Below are 21,673 nucleotides of genomic sequence, written 5' to 3'. Positions count from 1 at the left end.
AAAGAATCTTGTCCACTGGGGTGGTGCGATGCACTGTGGCAAGTAATTGAACCTGATAACTGGAGGAGTTCTATAAACTTTTTAAAATGTATTTTTCATATGTTTATTTATTTATTTTGAGAAAGAGAGAGAGAGCGGGGAAGGTAGAGAGAAAGAGAGAGAGAGAGGTAAAATCCCAAGCAGGCTCCATGCTATAAGCACAGAGCCTGACATTGGGATCAATCTCATGAATTGTGAGATCATGAACTGAGTCGAAAACAAAGAGTTGGAAGCTTAACCAATAACCACCAAGGTGCCCATGATAACTGGAGGTGTTCTATGAGTGAAATTTGAAAGTAAAATTCAACTAATTCAAAGAAAAAGAAAGTGACTGACATTTCCTATCACTTCTATTTATTTATTTATTTATTTATTTATTTATTTATTTATTTTTACCATTTATTTAGTTTTGAGAGAGACACAGAGAATGAGCAGGGGTAGGGGCAGAGAGGGAGAGAGAGGGAGACAGAGAATCGGAAGCAGGCTCCAGGCTGTGAGCTGTCAGCACAGAGCCCAATGCGGGGCTGGAACTCACAAACCGTGAGATCATGACCTGAGCTGAAGTCGGACTCTTAACCGACTGAGCCACCCAGGCACCCCTCCTATCATTTCTTGATAAATGTCCAAGAAATTCTCATTTGCTGGAAAATAACTGAAAAGCATTCTCCTTCCTAGGTTCACACATTTGATTTACAGAAGCCTTTTTAGACTTTAATATGTATCTATAATACATGAACATATGTATGCATGTATGTATGTGTGCATTTGTTGTGCTAGAAAGTGTATGAATTGATACACTAGTACTATTTCATTATGTTACTTTTAATATTTAAAAAAAAATAGCTGTGTGGGTGTATTTCTAGGTTCTCTATTCTGACCCATTGATCTATTTGTATATCCCTCTGCCAGTACCATGTTGTCTTGATTATCACAGTTATATAATAAGACCTAATATCAAATAGAGTGATCCCTGACACTGGATTCTTTGTCGCAGTCTTTGAGTCTGGAGTTCTCTCTTGTCCATCAAGAGAGAGGATGCAGAATTCAATACAAGAGAGGCTAATGTCCAGGACGAGACAAGAGCCCTGAGTAAGTGTCCTTGCTAATGTATTTATTAGGATCAGAAGGCTTACAAACGTGATGGGCATCCAGAGACAATGAAATAGTGATCATGAACTCAAGTGTGTGAGAGAAAGGGGGTTTTGAAGATATCCGGTGTTAGGGGTTTGGGTCAATACAAAACAAAATCCCAGTGCTGAACAGATGGTCAATTCCAGCAAACACCAGGAGCCATGTCTGTTTACTTGAACTTGCCTAGGGTATAAGACAGATAGAGCATGCTACCTCAGTGTCAACAAGGCACTTATTTTTGCTAATTACCTCAGGGCAATTTCACCCTGTGGTGGTGGTTTTTCGCCCTGTTTACCTGTTCTGGACACTTTTGTCCTGTGGAAGTGTCTTCCTGCTCTATGCTTTTGTCCTATGCTGGGGGCGCTCTCACCCTGTGGCTACTTTCTGTTCTAAGCCTTGTTAACCCATTGGTGCAAGCTCAGGGAATTCCTAAACTTATTCCCCACAATTCTTCTTTGTCAAGATTTGTTGTTGTTGTTATTGTAAGGCCCATGACTTTGTATATCAATTATAAGTAAATTTTTTTGATGTCAACCAAAATCTTTACTAAACTTTTGATAGGAATAGCATTAAAATTGGGAGGGGCACCTAGCTGACATCCAACTCTTTTTTTATTTTTTTTAATTTTTTTTTAACATTTATTCATTTTTTGAGAGACAGAGAGAGACAGAGAAAGAGTGTGGGAGGGATAGAGAGCAAGGGAGACACAGAACCTAAAGCATGTTCCAGACTGACCTGATATCACAGAGACCGACTCAGGGCTCAAACTCAAAAACCGTGAGGTCATGACCTGAGACGAAGTTGGATGCTTAACTGACTGAGCCACCCAGGCGCCCCTGATGTCCAACTCTTGATTTCAGCTCAGGTCATGATCTCACATTTTGTGAATTTGAGCCCCACATCTGGCTGCATGCTTAAAGTGTGGAGCTTGCTTGGGATATCTCTCTCTCCCCGTCTGTCCCTCCCTGGTTTGCTCTCTCTCCCTCTCTTTCTCAAAATAAATAAATAAATACATATTTTAAAAAATTAAATAAAAACTGGGAATCAATTTGGAGAGCATTGACATATTTCCTTTTAATATCCGATTATATCAAACTGTAAATATCATCTACATCAAAACTTCAATGGTCCTGGAAACATTGCTTTCAGCCTTTCCTTTTGAACACCACTTCTTCTTCAATGTTAATTAATTTATTCTCCATCCTAAAATAACTTAGATTTCTGTAAAACTACCCATTTATTATACTGATTAACTACTAGCCATCTTTCAGTCCACTCTTTGGCTGATTTACATGTTTTCCTACTCTATTTTTACATACCTTTTAGTAATTTACATCAAATGAAATTAGCTAATGTTCCTGAAGACTCATCCAAGGAAAGATGTTTAAATTCTATGACCAATTTTGTGGCTTTTAACTGAACGCTAATTGATTTTGGCATGTTTGTTTATTTTGTTGTACTTTGTGTTCATGTCTAAAGGTTTTAATTTTATTCTTTTTGGTAAAAATAAAGTGTTCAAGAGCTAACTTTTTCTTTGATTATGTCTTTAGCTGGATTTAATATGCCACGTTAAATTCTTTACTGTAATTTTTAATAAAATTTTTACAATTCGTTCTGAATTACTCTGAGTAAATAACTCTTAGAATTTTAAAATTTAATTGAAGTATCTGTAATAATTTTGCTTTTACTTTCACTGTTTTTCTTTTCTTTTATAATGCTTATTTATGGGGGGGGGGGGGTAGCAGAGAGAGAGTGAGAGAGAGGATCCCAAACAGTCTCTGCACTGTTAGCATGGAGCTTGATGCGGGACTTGAACTCACAAACTAGGAGATCATGACCTGAGTGGAAATCAAGAATCAGATGCTTAACAGACAGAGCCACGCAGATGCTCCTGGGTTTTGTTGTTGTTTTTGTTGCTGTTTGTTTGTTTGTCTTTGTTTTGTTGTTGTTGTTTTGTTTTTAATTTTATGGAGTTTGTACAAAATCTGTGGTTTCTGTTCCATGGAATATGAGGTTTGCTTTGTGATATAACATACATGGAATTTTGTATATGCATCTGATTTTGAGATGATTGCATATTCTCCTTTTCTTATTTTAAAATGCTGTGAATATATGTTGTTAAATACACTTCATAATGCAATACTCAACACTACATATGTTATTTAAATATTATCTATATTTAATATCTACTCTTTTACTTGTACCCACCCCTGAATATATTAAGCACCTTAATATTTCAAGGAGTAAGCCTAATCAATTATAAAAAAAAGGATTTATTTGACCAGTATTTAATTCTAGATGCAAGTATCTTTAATGGATTATGCACTTTTTATTCAAAATGGTAAAAAGTTTTTTTGTCATAAATTCAAATGCATTTGGTAATATATTCAATCTCTGCATGTCTTTTCTTCTTCATCATTTACAGGTATCTGTAAATGTATCTGTAAAATCTTTATTTGGTCAGGACCAGAGAGCAAATCCTGTCATTCTCATGGGCCATAAGATTCCTTTTGCGGCTTCTCAACTTTAACACGGTGGCATAAAAGCAGCCAGAGACAATATGTACAGGGATAGACCTAATCATTTTTCAGTAATACTTTACTTACAAAAGAAACAGTGAGATGGATTTGGGTGAAGGGACACAGTTTGCAGATCCTTGATCTATGTATCTACTTAATCATTCGCATAATACAGGGGATTACACGTGAATTTACATGCCCACTTCTTTTCATGAAAGTGAGAATTGAGTGGGATTACATAAACACATGAGAAGATTTTTAATACCCTCCAATTCTAGTATTTATATAAGTTTTAGAAATACGAGAATAACAGCTTACAGGCTAAAGTTTTTTGTTTGGAGCCTGTCTTTTTGATTAAGAAAGGATGCTGAATTTTGTCAAATGCTTTTTCTGCGTCGATTGACAGGATCATATGGTTCTTATCTTTTCTTTTATTAATGTGATGTATCACATTGATTGATTTGAGAATGTTGAACCAGCCCTGCAGCCCAGGAATGAATCCCACTTGATCATGAATAATTCTTTTTATATGCTGTTGAATTCGATTTGCTAGTATCTTATTGAGAATTTTTGCATCCATATTCATCAGGGATATTGGCCTGTAGTCTTCTTTTTTTTTGCTGGGTCTCTGTCTGGTTTAGGAATCAAAGTAATGCTGGGTTCATAGAATGAGTCTGGAAGTTTTCTTTCCCTTTCTATTTTTTGGAACAGCTTGAGAGGGATAGGTATTATCTCTGCTTTAAATGTCTGGTAGAATTCCCCTGGGAAGTCATCTGGTCCTGGACTCTTATTTGTTGGGAGATTTTTGATAACTGATTCAATTTCTTTGCTGGTTATGGGTCTGTTCAAGTTTTCTTTGTCTTCCTGTTTGAGTTTTGGACGTGTGTGGGTGCTTATGAATTTGTCCATTTCTTCCAGGTTGTCCAGTTTGTTGCCATATAATTTTTCACAGTATTCCCTGATAATTGCTTGTATTTCTGAGGGATTGGTTGTAATAATTCCATTTTCATTCATGATTTTATCTATTTGGGTCCTCTCCCTTTTCTTTTTGAGAAGCCTGGCTAGAGGTTTATCAATTTTGTTTATTTAAAAAAAAAAAAAAAAAAAAACAACTCTTGGTTTCATTGATCTGCTCTACAGTTTTTTTAGATTCTGTATTGTTTATTTCTGCTCTGATCTTTATTATTTCTCTTCTTCTGCTGGGTTTGGGGTGTCTTTGTCGTTCTGCTTCTATTTCCTTTAGGTGTGCTGTTAGATTTTGTATTTGGGATTTTTCTTGTTTCTTGAGACAGGCCTGGATTGCAATGTATTTTCCTCTCAGGACTGCCTTCGCTGCATCCCAAAGCGTTTGGATTGTTGTATTTTCATCTTCATTTATTTCCATATTTTTTTTTTAAAATTTCTTCTCTAATTGCCTGGTTGACCCATTCATTCTTTAGTAGGGTGTTCCTTAACCTCCATGCTATTGGAGGTTTTTGGAGCCTGTCTTTTTGAGATGCACATTTATTTTTAAACCATTTATTCCAGTTTATCTTTGCTTGCTTGTTTAAAGCTTAATATTTCTAATAGCAAATAATTTTATGATGATTGTTAGAGACAAGTCACTATTTTAAGTACTATACATATAGTAATTCATATATTACTTATGAAGCCTTTTGGGTATTTACAATTAGAATAAGCCATTTTATAGATCAAGAAATTAAGACTGATGTTCAAGCCCATACTGCCTATCTGCTTGTACTTAATGGCCAAACTGTACAATAGTTTCACTTAATCACTCATCTGCTAAACTGACATTTATTGATAATGTACTATTTAAATTAAATGACATTTTATGCACATGACCAGACTGGCCATGATCAGACTCTGATCTTTTTATTGTTTTCTATTTCCAGAATAGCTTTGTAATAGATTCAAGAAAAGCCAGAAGGATTATTAAAGTACAAATCAAATCAAAACAGCTAGAAGGGAATTTTAAGGTGATTAGAATTATTCTTAGGGGAAAAAAAAGTGAATTCTGAAATTTTATTTAAATATACAGTGTCATTATGACAGGGAGTTACCAAACCCCTCTCCATTTCCCTGAAATAAAGAAAGAATTTAAAATGGCTAAGATGGAATTTTATTGAAAGCTATTTAAAAAGATACTCTGTTAAAATTGGATATGAGATATCATAGGCAAGTTGGCAATTTTTCCCCCATGAATCAAAGGAAGGAAAATATGTTTTACTTAAAAGAACATAATCAAATGACATCCAAAGATGTCCTTCCAATCTTTTGTCACTTTGTAGCATAACTGATAAATGTAATAAAAACTTTTGTATTATATTTTTGTTTCTAATAGTCTTTAAAATTATAATTGATAAGTTGAAAAGTTGCTTAGAATCCTTCACCTATTTTAGGACATGAAGGCATCATTTAACTAATGCTTCAGTGCACTAAATGGTCCAAAAGTGGTCTCAAAACTAAACTGGGTTCCAGTTTCATTCATTTGCATTCCACCACCATTTGTTGAAAAGACTGTCTTCTTTCCATTGGATAGTCTTTCCTGCTTTGTTGATGATTAATTGGCCATATAGCTGTGGGTTCATTTCTGGGTTTTCTATTTTGTTCTATTGATCTATGTTCCTATTTTTTGCCAGTTTACCATACTGTCCTGACCACTTCAGCTTTGTAAAATAACTTGAAATCCAGAATTGTGATGCCTCCACTTTGCTTTTCTTTTTCAAGATTACTTGGACTATTTGGAATCTTTTGTGGTTCCATACAAATTTTAGGATTGTTTGTTTTAGCTGTGTAAAACATGCTGGTGGTATTTTGATAAGGGTTGCATTAAATATATAGATTGTTTTGGGTAAATTTGAAAACATGGTTAAAAAACAAAGGAGTAGTGTTAAAATGATGTTTTTTTTTTAATGAGTAAGATATTCTAGCACAATGTAGAATCCTTCCAGGAAGTAGCATTTCAGCTAGATAATAAATTTTTACATTGCACAGTAAAAAAATATATATATATAAACACAGTAAAAAATCATATTTGGAAAAAACACCTTTGTAACATATAAGCAAAGCACTAATTTCCTTAATCTATTTTGGATTTATATTATGGACATATGGAAATATTAAATAATTAACATTTTAGAAATTAAAAATGTGTTACACATATATGATGATTTCATGACTAGACATTATTAAACTAAATCTTGAGAAATTCAGAGTTCATTTAGTCCTGGACCTTTGTCCATTTTTCTTTAAATATTTAATATGTAAAGTATATATTATAATAAATAAATATTTAATATGTATTTTAGGTAGAAAGGAAAAGATAATTTGGTGGCAAAGGTGGTTGGTTTTAACTTTAGATGCTTGTTTTGTTGAGAAATTTAAATTTTTCCATTAATTAGCATTAAGGAATAAGAAATGCTAAATTATTTACATCCTTTCCCTTGATTTATATTCTCTTACTTGTAAATCAATGAATTGTAAGTTGGATAAGTTTTCCCTTGACTACTTTGATGATCACATTTCTGCTGAAGAAAATAACGGTGATTAATAAAAAGTTTTACCAAAACAAATATCTTATTCCCTACGGAGGACTTGATTGAATATTTTATCAGAGGAGAAAAATGTTACTAAATATATATTAGAATCTATACTTCTATATATGCATATAAATATATATATATATATATATATACACACACACTGTACACATACACACACACACACACTATATATATATATATATATATATATACACACACACACACACACATATATATATACATTAGAATCTATGAATGTATATATATATACATATATACGTATATATATGTACACATATATGTACACATATATATACGTATATATACACATACATACATATACACAGTATATATATATATATATATATATATATATATATATATGCAAAACAACACATAGAGGGGTAAATTGCATATATCTAAAGAGTCATGAAAAATAAATTTGGCTGCATTTACTTTATTCTTGTTGTTTCAAGCACTGTTTTAAATATGTCATATGTGCAAATTGATTTAGTCTTCACAAAAGCTTATGATGCCAATACTCTTGTTATCCTTCTTGCATGCAAAGTTGGCCAAAGTCATAGAGGTTGTAGGATCTGGAGCAAGACTCCAACCTATACACATTGGCTCAGGATGAACTGGTTTTCACTAAGCTCTATTTATTCCAAACAATAAACTCTCCAAAGAAATTTAGCAGCTGTTTTATTTTTTCCTTGCCTCTTAATTAGTTTGTGTGAGAAATAATGTTCATAGGCTATTTCAAAGTTTATATTCTTTAAGCTGCATGGCCTTAAATAATGGAAGTAATATACGTGGGGATATAAAAGAATACTGGGATCATGTGGGGTGAGAGGTGTATTCAGAAAACAAAATACCCTTTCTCTACCAATTCATGCATTTGGGAAAAATGTCCAATAGCCTACTCCTCTCAGGATCTTGCTAAAATTACTTTTGCTATGCTTATTAACCTTTAAAAGTATCTTTCTGTGTATAAAGTATAAAAAGAAGTGTTCTATGATACATATTCAAACACTTTAATTTTTCCAGAGATAAGATTGCATACTATCTAATTAAGGATCACTATTCATATGAAGAAAACAAATTTACACATGAAATTCTGCAGGTGATATTTGGTGGGACCGTATTTCATGCATGAATGTACAAGTAATGTTCCATCACTGAAGTTGGAATATGCTACTTCTCTTTGAAATATGAAATACATTTTAAAATAAATAACACAGATGAAGAAGTATAATATTGAGATGGCATTATCTGTAGGTTTTTACACAAAGGCTATAAATCATGTTTCACCTAAATGTATTTAACATATTCCAGTGCTCATATTAAGTTTGAATAATGGAGCAAAATTACATATATCCCCTGATTCATTACTCTTTTGGAAGGTGACAAATTTGAAAGATTAATGTGTAATGCATAGAATTTTATGCAAATATATAATTTAGTCTTATAGGATATACTATCAGCTGAAACAAAAACTGTTCAATAGGAAACATCGGTGATGATGCGATGTTGGTGAGGTGTTCAAAGGAGAGTAACGAGTAAAAATTTTGTACCTTGTTAATTCATTATGCTTATGAATTCAGACATGCTTAAATTTGCTTTTCACAGACATTTAACCAAAACTGTTACCTTTCAGATCATAAGACAATCAAATTAAATCAGATTATAAGCAATTTCGTGTTAATAATAAGTGATTTTCTTTCTAAATACCTAGTTTGCTTGTCCTAATCTATGACCATGTAAAGTGGATTGGTGAAATCTAGATAATTGAGACAAAATACTTGTATCTAAATCATTAAAATAGGAGTTAACAAAAATTATCAGTTTTAATTATATTGAATTTTTCCAATCCTTGTATACTTCCTTGTTAAAAAATTTGTAGCATTATTCCTACTAAATATCCCAGGGTGTGACAATTTTCAAAAATATCTGAATTTATTCTTCTATTTTCTCCAAATTGAATTTTTAAACTTTTGGATGGATTTCTATTTATTCAAATATGAAATATAATTATATACATTAATATATGTATATATGTCAGAAATTTTCTCATAAAACCACATTCAGTAAAAGAAGAGAAAATAGAATGTATGGATGTGTATGGATACTAAGATATATAGAAAAGTAGAAAATTCTGTGGAATTATAGAATTTAGAATGAAGGAAAGCTCTAGAAATGATTTCTGAATTTAACAGCCTAATATTGAAATAGCACCAAAATCATTTGATGCTCTTAGTGAAAGATAAATATGAGTTATCTGGATCAGAATTCTTCTAGGTTCTATCTTAAGATGCAAGTAATACAACTGGGTCATAGTGAAGTGGGATCAGCAAAAGAGGTAAGGATACATAATTATCTACCTGACATTAACCAGAGCATTTGTTTTATGTATTGGGCGTCTGTATGCTTTAAGACCTAAAAATCAAGTTCAGTGCAATTTCCGATACTCTACCAGTTGTGTGGGAATACAAAGATGAACTAGAAGTGCTCCTTACTTGGAGGAAAATTTGTCTCTTATAACCAAAGAGACAGAGAATAATAAGTACAATTCTAAAATTAGATGCAAATTTCTCAGGGGGCAAAGATGGATGAGATACGGACTAAATTTGGGGAGAATTTGGCATTTGACCAATCCTTGGTGAGGTGTATCAATAAAGATCACTAAAATAATTAAACATATGTTCAACACCAACTGTATACAAGTGCTTTACTTGACAAATAAATGCGACAATAAACACAGCTTACTGCGTGAGTCAGTTCAAGACTGTGTTACACAGCTCAGGCTCTTGCAAATATCATCAACCGCATGGCTTAAACAATAGATATTTATTTCTCACAGATCTGGTAGGTTGGAAGTCCCAGGTAAAGGTGCCATCAGATCTAGTGTCTGATTAGGGCCATTTTCCTGTTCATACATTATAGTTTTCTCATTGCATTGTCATGTAGCAGAAAAAGAAAAGTTGGTCTTTGTATCCCTTTACAAGGTCAATAGATAAGCGTTCCACCCTCATAACCTAATTACCTCTCAAAAACCCTACCTCCGAATGTCATCACATTGAAGGTCAAGAGAATTCAGTATGTGAATTTGGGGAGGACACAAATATTTAACCCATAATAGTGACATATCAGTAACACATATTTATTAAAATTCCAGATCTTCCTCCTGTGAGATCTCAGATATCTGAGTTCAAATCCTGATTCCATCCTAAGAATGAGAACTTTATATTTATATACATATATATGTATGTATGTGTGTATATATATATATATATATATATATATATGATATATATAGTATAGTGTATATATGTGTATATATATACTAGAAAATTTTGGCAGAATTAGTACTCTATAATAAATGAGTGTTAATAATATTGTCATAATAGAAAAATTATTTCCATCTATTTCATCTATACTATGGTTCCAGTACTAATGATTTTTTCCTTAGCCACAAATGTCAAGAATAGTATTCAACGTTACTGAGTAGTGATTGTCACCTGGCTGACAGCGGTTATAAGCACAATCAGTTGTAAGACTAAGATTCTTTCCTATTTCAGCAGTGTTAAAATGTGCAAAACTACCAGAATGCATTCAACTGAGTAAATTTCACAGTAATATTAATAATGACTCTGTGTTTCTTTAAGAATCTTTAAAGGGGATAATGTAACATAAAGTATGAGTCAAGATAGGCTTGGAATAGCCATAGGTTTAAATCTGTCCAGGCTATTTAGTAGTTATGTGAACTCTAGAAAATCTTTTATTTTACAGGTTGTCAGGAGAATTAAATAAGACAATATGTGGAAGTACTCAGCACACTATCTAATACATAGTTAATGGTTTAAATGCTACTTTACAAAGTTATAAAAGGGACTTCTGGCAAATATGGTGGAATAAGAGAATCCTAAATTCTCCTGGTCTCATGGATACACCTAGATAATACTTACACCAATAGAAATAATACAGAAAATGACCCAAAGATTAGCAGAATAGACTTTCCACAGCTAAACATAGGGAAAAGTCTGCATCAAAAATGGTGGGAAGGGCAGACTTATGGTCAGAAACCAAGCTGACCTGCAAGACTGTTCACTCAAGGGAGAGCCACCATAAACAAGGAGAAGGGAGAGGAACATACCCCACCCCAGGCACCCCAGGCATGGGGGACTTTCACTGAGAAGACCAATTTCCATAACATTTGGCTTTGAAAAACAGAGGGGCATAACTCCTAGAGTTCTTACTATCAGTAGGACTTCATGCCTGGAACTTTAAAAAATCAATGGGCTTGGCTCTAGAGAGATAGAGGAAATTGAGTCCCCATCCTTGAGATAGTACAACACAGCCCACAGAGATAGACTATAGAAGCATCAGTTTGAAAAACACCTTGGGTATACTGGAGGGAGACTTGTTTATTAATATCAGAGTGTGTGCTGGAGGGATAGGGGTCTTTGGGACACTTCTCCAAGAACAAAAGAGTTGGCAGGCACCATTTCCTTCTCCCACCTCCCAGCCTAAACAGAGGAACACCTGCAGGAAACAGTGCAGCATGAAAACTCCCCACCTTGATAACAGTGCTCCCCACTCCTGGGCTCTTCTACTGGCTTGTCCCCTCCAACTGACCCTTGTCAGCTCTCTAAATTGGTTCCAGGTCTCCTCCCACAGCAGACCTGGGCAATCTTTGCTAACACCACATGCTCTGTACCCAGGCTTTTCTTCGACTCCTCCCCTTCAACAAGCCCTTGGCAGGAATCCATCCAAATCAGTACCACAAACATGGCTTTGAGCAAACAGTCCCAACAGGGGCCAGCGTCACTATAAAGTGATTCCCACCCCAGACAGAGGGAAAGATAACCACACATGCCAGTTCAACTGAGACCTCAGCAGTGGGAATGGGGCAGACATCTGGTCTGATGGCAGACCTTTTCCACCAATGAAAGCCTTCCAGGAAACAATACAGGGAGGGTGTCGTGTAGTACTACCACACCTCTGGCAAATGACTGCTCTGACTCAACTCAAGCTTAGATAGCTCACTAACATGGCGGGGAGCAAACTGTACCCACAGCAGACAAAGAGAGCCATTGCATATAACTGGACTGAAGGCAAAAGTAGCTCAGGCCCAACTGTAGGGTGCATGCAACACACATAGGAGACACCCCTGAAGGGCCAGGTTCTGGTGAACATGATATATTGCACTACAGGGCACCAAAGGACCTCTTCTTCATAAGTCCACTACCTGCAAGATCAGGAGACATATCTGACTTTCCTAAGTTATAAAAACAGGCATAGAGTTAGGCAAAATGAGGAGACAGAGGAACAGAGGAATATACCCCAAATTAAAGAATATGGCAAAATCACAGCAAAAGAGATACATGAAACAGGGATAAGTCATGCCTAATAGAGAAGGAATGGTCTAAAGGAATGGTCATAAAGAGACTCACTGGAATTAAGAAAAAAGTGGAGGACTTCAGTGAGACCCTCAAAAGTGATAGAACACCTATAAAAGAACCAATCAGAGATGAAGAACTCAATAACTAAAATTAAAAATATACTAGAGAGAGTAAGAATAGACTAGAAGAAGCAGAAGAATGGATCAGTGATCTGGAGGATAAAGTAATGGGAAGCAAAGTGATAGAACACATATAAAAGAACCAATCAGAGATGAAGAACTCAATAGCTAAAATTAAAAATATACTAGAGAGAGTAAGAATAGACTAGAAGAAGCAGAAAAATGGATCAGTGATCTGGAGGATAAAGTAATGGGAAGCAATCAAGTGTAACAGGAGAAGTAAAAAGATTAATAAAAAAAATGAAAACAGATTAAGGGAATCCAGTGACGCCATCAAGTGTAACAATGTTCATATTATAAGGATCCCAGGAGAAGAGAGAGAAAAGGGTGAAGAAACATATTTGAAGAAATAATAGCTGAAAATTTCCCTAATGTAGGGAAGCAAACAGAGATCCACATCTACGAGGCAAAGAAAGCTGCCGACAAAATCAGCTCAAGGATGTTCACACCAGGATACATAGTTACTAAAATAGCAAAAAATAGTGATAAAGAGATAATTTTAAAAGCAGCAAGAGGAAAGAAAATAGTTACACACAAATGAAACCCCATAAAGCTATGAGGTGATTTTTCAGCAGACATTTTGTAGGCCCAAAGGGAGGGACAGGATATAGTCAAAGTGCTGAAAGAAAAAAAAAAGCAGCAACCAATAATACTCTATCCAACAAAGCTATATCATTCAGAATTGAAGGAGAGATAGAGTTTCATAGATAACAAAAGTTAAAGTACAACTCAACCAGACTTATAAGAAATGTTAAATAGGATTCTTTAAATGGAAATGAAAGACAATAAACAGGTGTAAGAAAGGTAGGAAGCACAAAAGCAGTAAAATTAAGCATACCTATAAAAATCAGTCAAAGATTCACAAAATAAAAGGATATACAGTATGACACTATATACCTAAAACCTGGGTGTGGAAGGAGAGGAGTAAAAATTTAGCATTTTTAGAATGGGCTCAAACTTACGCAACCACCCACTTAATATAGACTATTATATGCATGAGAAGTTATATATAAACCTGATGGTACCCACAAATCAAGAATCCAATAATAGATATGCAAAAAGGAGGGAGAAGGGAATCAAAGTATGCCACTAAAGAAAGCCAGTAAACTGTGAGAGAAAAGAAAAAGGGAAAAAAATAAGAGAGAGAACTACAAAAACAACTTTGAAACAAATAAGAAAATGACAAGTCCATATTTATAAATAATTATTTGAATATAAATGGATTAAATGCTCCTATTAAAAGACATCAGGTGATGAATGGATAAAAATTAAGATTATTCTACAAGTTGCCTATAAGACATTCATTTCAGACCTAAAGATGTATGCAGATTGAAAGTGAAGGGATGGATAAACATGAATCCTACAAATGGGAGTGAAAAGAAAACTAGAGCAGCAATACTTACATTGAAAAAATATACTTTAAAACAAAGAGTATAACAAGAGACAAAGATGATACCTACTCCGAAAGGAAACAATCCAGCATGAATATGTAACAATTATAAATATTTTTGCACCACAAATGGGAGCATCCAAATACATAAAGCACCTATTAATAAACATAAAGGAACCAATGGATAGTAATACTATCAATTAATAAGTAGTTAATTAATAATTAAGTAATAGGGGTGTTAACACCACTTACACTATTGGATAGATTAGTCAAATAGAAAATCAACAAGGAAACTGTGGCTTTGAATGACTCATTGGAGCAGATGGAGCTACCAGATTTATCCAGAACATTCCATCCTAACACAACAGAATATACATTCTTTTCAAGAGTACATGGACATTCTCCAAAATAGATTGTATGTTAGGCCACAAAAGAAATCTCAAGAAATTCAAAAATATTGAAGTCATACCATGCACCTTTTCCAACCACAATGCTATGAAACTAGAAACCAACCACAAGACAGAAATTTGGAAAGCACACAAATACATAAATAACATGGTACTAACCAATGAAAGGGCAACCATGAAATCAAAAAGGAAATTTAAAAATACATGGAGACAAAAGAAAATGAAACACAATAGTTCAAAATCTTTGGGATGTAGCAAAAGCTGTTCTAAGTGGAAAGTTTATAGCAATACATATCTACCTCAAGAAGCAAAAAATCTGAAATAAATAACTGATCTTAGGCCTAAAGGAGCTATGAAAAGAACAATAAACAAAATCCAAACCAATGAAAGAAAGGAAATAAAGATTAGAGCACAAGTAAATGAAATAGAAACTAAGAAAACCAATTGAACAGATCAATGAAACCAGGAGCTAGTTCTTTGAAAAGATCAACAAAACTGATAAACCTATTGCCAGAGTTATTAAAGAAAAAAAAAAAAAAGGAGAGAGACAAACACAGAGAAACTCAAATAAACAAAATCAGAAATGGAAGAGGAGAAATAGAATTGACACCTCAGAAATCATAGGATTAGAAGAGAATATTAAGAAAAATGATATGCCAACAAATTGGGCAAGCTGGGACAAATGGATAAAATCCTAGACACATGTAACCTCTCAAAACTGAATCAGGACAATAATAAAAAAATTTAGCAAACTGATTATCAACAATGAAATTGAATTAATAATCAAAAAACTCCCAGCAAACTAAAATCCAGGACCAGATGGCTTCAGATCCATCTGTATTTGATGAACACAACCAGAAATTTAAAGAAGAGTTAATATCTATTTTTCTCAAACTATTCCAAAAACAGAAGAAGAAAAACTTCCAAATACATGAGGCTAGCATTACCCTGATACCAAAACCAGATAAAAACACCACAAAAAAGGAGAACTATAGGCCAATGTCTCTGATGAACATAGATGCAAAAATCCTCAACATATTAGCAAGCAGAATCCAACATACATTAAAAAAGCATTCATCGCAATCAACTGAGATTTATTTCTGGGATGCAAGTGTGATTCAATATTTGCAAATCAATCGGTGTGATACAACACATCAACAAGAAAAATGATACAAAATATGATCATTTCAATAGATGCAGAAAAACCATGTGACAAAGTGCAGCATTCATGATATGATATGATATGATATGATATGATAGGATGATATGATATGATATGTCAAGAAAGTAGATTTAGAGGGACCATGCCTCCACATAATATAGGCCATGTATGAAAATCCCACAGCTAACATCATACTCAATGGTGATAAACTGAAAGTTTTCCCCTAACGATCAGGAACAAGATGAGAACATCTCCTCTCACCAATTTTATTGAACATAGTATTAAAAGTCCTAGCCACAGCAATCAGATGATAAAAAGAAATAAAAGGCATTCAAATCAGTAGGAAGTGAAACTTTCACTATTTTCAGATGACATGATATTCTATATAGAAAACCTGAAAGACTCCATCAAAAAAAATGCTAGAGTGCTCGCTTCGGCAGCACATATACTAAAATTGGAACGATACAGAGGAGATTAGCGTGGCCCCTGTGCAAGGATGACACGCAAATTCGTGAAGCATTCCATATTTTTTGCATGTATGATGACAATATCTATAATCATGTTAAAATAGAAGTCAGCTTTTAATACAGAGATCGTGTGGACATGGACTTTATATGTGGAAAAAATAAATATTTTTTGCACATTTAAAAAAAATGCTAGAACTGATATATGAATTCAGTAAAGTCACCATACAAAATCAACATACAGAAATATATTGCATTTCTATACATCAGTAATGAAATAGCAGAAAGACAAATTAAGAAGTAAATCCCATTTACAGGTGCACCCAAAACAATAAAATACCTAGGAATAAATGTAACCAACGTAGCGTAAGACTTCTACCCTGAAAATTATAAAACACTGATGAAAGAAATTGAAGATGATACAAATAAATAGAAATTCTCATGGGTTAGAAGAACAAATATCATTAAAATGCCAATACTACCCAAAGCAATCTACACATTTAATGCAATCCCTATAAGAATACCAACAGTATTTTTCACAGAGCTAGAAAAAATAATCCTAAACTTTGTATTAAACTGCAAAAGACCCTGAATAGCCAAAGCAATCATTAAAAAGAAGAATAAAACCGGAGGTATCACAATTCCAGTTTTCAAGATACTCTACAAACTGTAGTAATCAAAACAGTATGGTACTAGCACAAAACAAACAAACAAACAAACAAACAAACAAACAAACAAAAAAAACAGAATAGAAAGCTCAGAATAGAAAGTCCAGAAATAAACCCATGATTATATGGTCAATTAATCTTTGACAAAGCAGGAAATATTATGCAATGGAATGAATATTATGAAAAGATAGTCTCTTCATCAAATGGCATTGGGAAAACTGGATAGGTACATGCAAAAGAATGAAAGTGGACCACTTTCTTACATATACACAAAAATAAACCCAAAATGGATTAAGGACCTAAATTTGAGACCATAAACCATAAAAATCCTAGAAGAGAGAATAGGCAGTGATTTCTCTGACATCAGCCATAGCAGTGTTTTCTAGATATGTCTCCTAAAGCAAGTTAAACAAAAGCAAAAATAAACTATTGGGACTATGTAAAAATAAAAATCTCCTGAACAGCAAAGGAAACAATCAACAAAACTAAAAGACAACATACTGAATTGGAAAAGATATTTGCAGATGACACATCTGGTAAAGTATCCAAAATATATAAGGAACGTAGACAACTCAACACCAAAAAAACAAATAATCCAATAATGGGTGGCTCGGTTGGTTAAGCATCTGACTCTTGATTTCAGCTCAGATCACGATCTCATGATTCATGAGATTGAGCCCTCCATTGGGCTCTGTGCTGACAGCCCAGACCCTGCCTGGGATTCCCTTTCTCCCTTTCTCTCTGCCCCTCCACCACCCATGCACACACACTCTCTCTCTCTGTCTCAAAATAAATAAATAAACTTTAAATTAAAAAGCAAAACAATCCAATTTGGATTGGGCAAAAGACAGGAAGAGATATTCTTCAGAATAGACATACAGATAGGCAACGGACACATCAAAAGATGCTCACTATCACTCACCATCAGGGAGATTCAAGTCAAAACCACAATGAGATATCACCTCCCACATGTCAGAATAGCTAAAATCAAAAATAGAGGAAACATGTTATGAGGATATTGAGAAAAAGGAACCCTGGTGCAATATTAGTAGGAATGCACACTGGTACAGCCACTATGGAAAACAGTATGGAGGCTTCTCAAAAAATTAAAAATAGAATTATCATATGACCCAGTAATTGCCATACTGGGCATTTACCCAAATAATATGAAAACGCTAAAACAAAAAGGTACATACAACCCTATGTTTATAACAGCATTATTTACAAAAGATAAATTATGGAAGTAACCCAAGTGTTCTTCAATAGATGAATGGATAAAGAAGAATGATACATATATACAGTGGAATATTACTCAATCGTAAAAAAAGAATGAAACCTTGTCATTTGACACAACATGGTTGGATCTAGAAGGTATAATGTTAAATGAATATTTCAGTTAGAGAAAGACAAATACCATATGACTTCACTCATATGTGGAAGAATCAAAACAAAGAAAAAAGAGACAAACAAATGACACTTAACTATAGAATAAATAGATGGTTACCAGAGGGGAGATGGGTGAACATTTGCTTGAAATAGATGAAGGAGATTACGAATACACTTTTCATGACGAGCACTGAGTAATGTATAGAATTGTTGAATCACTATATTGTACATGTGAAACTAATATTACACTGTATATTAATTACACTGGAATTGAGAAAACAAATTCATTAAATAAGAAGTTATAAAAGGCAAGTAAATACATGAAAAGATGCCCTAATTCATATGTCACAGGCAAATGCAAATCAACACAAAGTAAGATACCACTGCTCACCTATTAGAGTGGCCCAGATCCAGAATACTGACAACACCATGTACTTGTGAGGATGTGAAGCAGAAGAAACTAATCTATTGCTGCTGGGAATGCAAAATGATACAGCCTTTTTTGGAAGACAGTTTTGTGCTTTCTTGCAAAACTAAACATGCTTTTACCCTATAATCCAGCAAATGCACTTCTTGGTGTTTACCCAAAAAACTGGAAATTTATGTACACCCAAAAATCTGCACGTGGATGTTTATAGCAGCTTTATTCATGATTGCTAAAACTTAGAAGGGACCAAGAAGGCCTTCAGCAAGGAATTGGATAAATAATAAATTCCAAACAATGGAATGTCAGTGCTAAAGAGAAATAAGCCATGAAGCCATGAAAAGATATGGAGAAATCTTAAATTTATAACACTAAGTGAAAGAAGACTACATATTGTACGATTTCAACTATTTGACATCCTGATAGAGGTAAAGCTGTGAAGATTATAAAAATATTGGTGGTTGTTAGGGGTGGAAGAGAGGAGAGATGAATTGGCAGATCACAGATTTTTAGGTGAAAATGCTCTTTACAATATTATAATGATGGATATATGTCATTATACATTTGTCCAAACCCACAGAATGCACAACACCAAAAATGAACGCTAAGATAAACTACAGACTTTGGGTGATTATGATGCATCAATGTAGGATTTATCCTTGGTAAAAAATGTATTTTGCCTGGTGAGTGATATGATAATGTGGAAGGCTATGTACGTGTGGAGGCAGGGAGCACATGGGAAATCTCTGTATTTTCCTCTCAATTTTAATGTCAACCAAAAACTGCTCTAAAAAAATAAAGCCATAAAAATTATTTTGAGTTACAGAAGTGTAAAAATACTTGCAGGCTACCATGAGCATGTGTTACTTTAGTGAGTAAAAAATCAAGTAAAACATTTAAATAAAATTATGAAAAATAAATATTATGAAACACACACTTGTGAATTGGTCTAGATTTTTTTCTTCTATATATCACTATACTTATACCTAGAAAATCATTTTTTGAATACAAACACCATGCGTTCATGGAAAATGGTATGAAAGTTCCTCAAAAAATTAAAAATAAAACTACCATAGAGTCCAGTAATTCTCCTTTTTGGTATATATCTAAAAGAATTGAAATCAGAATCTTAAAGAGAGATCTGAACAATCACGTTCACTGCAGCAGTAGTCACGATCACAATGGCCAAGATGGGGAAACAACCTACATATGTATCCGTGGTATACAGCCATTTGCAACAACATAGATGACACGACAACAGGGCCAGGGGATATTATGCAAAATAAATAAGCCATATTGACCTAAACGAATAACTATATGATCCCAGTTACACAAAGTATCTGAAACAGTCAAAGTTACACGAGCAGAGGGTAGAAAGGTAGTTACTAAGGATTGGAGACAAGGGGAAATATGGAGGTGTGTCAAAAGGTGCAAAGTTTTAGCCAGGCAAGATGAATAAGTCCTAGAGATCTACCATATGACATAGTGACTATAATTAACAATATTGTATTATACACTTATAATTTGCTAAGAAAGTAGATTTTCTGGTGTGTTCTTATCATAAAAGAAAAACAATAAAGAGAGTGAAAGGAAATGTTTAAAGGTGATGAATGTGTTTATGGCATCAATTATGGTGAATTTTATGAGTGAATCTTTCTCTCCAAACTAATCAAGTTGCATACATTAAATAAGTACAGCTTTTTGAATGTACAAAAAAATGTTTTGTTTTGTGTTATTTTTCTGCGGAAAATCATGAAATATCTTGATGTAATGACTTGTGATTCAAATAAATGGGTGCAGAACTGTTAATGGTAACTTACATTATTTCCCAAGCCAATTGCCCTACTCTTCTCGTTATAATTACACTATTTGTTGATTGTGCATGTTTACAGTAGAAAAAAATAACTCATTATTTTATTAATTTATTCAACAGATTAATAAATTTTATTAATTTATTCAACAGATTTATACAACAAATAAAACAGATTTATTCAACCCAGATATTTACTGGGTGCCTAATATTTGCCCAGCATGTTCCATTTTTGATATGCAGAAAAAAAGCATTGCTGATATGAAACTAATTTTTAATGGATATAGACAGACATTAAAAATAATTAATATGGCAGAAGGTGCCAAGTGCTATTATGATAAATAAAAAAGGGCAAATGGACTAAGTAGCAAAGTAGAAGAGTATTTGCAATTTTTTTTTGAGTTTATTTATTTATTCATTTTGAGAGAGACAGAGACAGCTCCAGTGGAGGAGGGGCAGAGAGAGAATCTCAAACAGGCTCGGTGCTGTCAGTGCAGAGCCTGATGTGGGGCTTGAACCTATGAAACCACGAGATCATAACCTGAGCCGAACCCAAGAGTCAGATGTTCAACCAACTGAGCCACCCAGTCGCCCCAAGTATTTGCAATTTTAAATAATAATTATAAGTGAAAATTTTCTGAGAAGCTGACGTGATCAAAGACTGGAAGAAAATGGTGGACTGAGCCACATGATCATCTGGAAAGAGAATGTCTGGCGCAAGGGGAAAACGCTCAAAATGCCTCATGAGGTGGGGTCTTGTCCAGGTGTTGCAGGAAGAGCTTCAGAGGGATGAGTCAAGTGGAGAGTGGGAGATGAGATCATACAAGTAGTATGAGTCCAAACAGTATGGGGCAATGTCAGCCTTATTAAGACTCTTTGCTAGCACTGATTAAGATAGAAAGAAATGGAGAATTTTCAACATGGTCAGACTTATATTACTAGTATCATGCTGGCTGCTGTTTTGAGAATAGATATGGGAGAATGAGAGTGGAAGCAGACAGACTAGCCAGCTATGAGGTTATTCCAATAGTCAAGGAAGGCAGATAGGGTGTATCAATGACCACCATTGTTGCTTTTTAGCCCTTACCTTACTTAACCTCTTTGACATAGTGGATCGCTCGTTCTTCCATGGAACTTAAAAATTTCA

At 34.0% G+C, this 21,673-nt stretch overlaps 1 non-coding gene across 1 annotated transcript; it reads left to right on the top strand.

The window, feature by feature from the left end:
• Positions 1–16,198: 16,198 nt before the first annotated feature.
• Positions 16,199–16,305, top strand: LOC122198955. The gene has a single exon (XR_006193243.1). It is a non-coding gene; the product is annotated as a U6 spliceosomal RNA (small nuclear RNA).
• The last annotated feature ends 5,368 nt before the right edge of the window (positions 16,306–21,673 follow it).

This window comes from Panthera leo, chromosome C2, assembly GCF_018350215.1.
Source record: "Panthera leo isolate Ple1 chromosome C2, P.leo_Ple1_pat1.1, whole genome shotgun sequence".
Classification (NCBI taxonomy): Eukaryota; Metazoa; Chordata; class Mammalia; order Carnivora; family Felidae; genus Panthera; species Panthera leo.
This window is presented reverse-complemented; position numbering and strand designations above follow the sequence as displayed.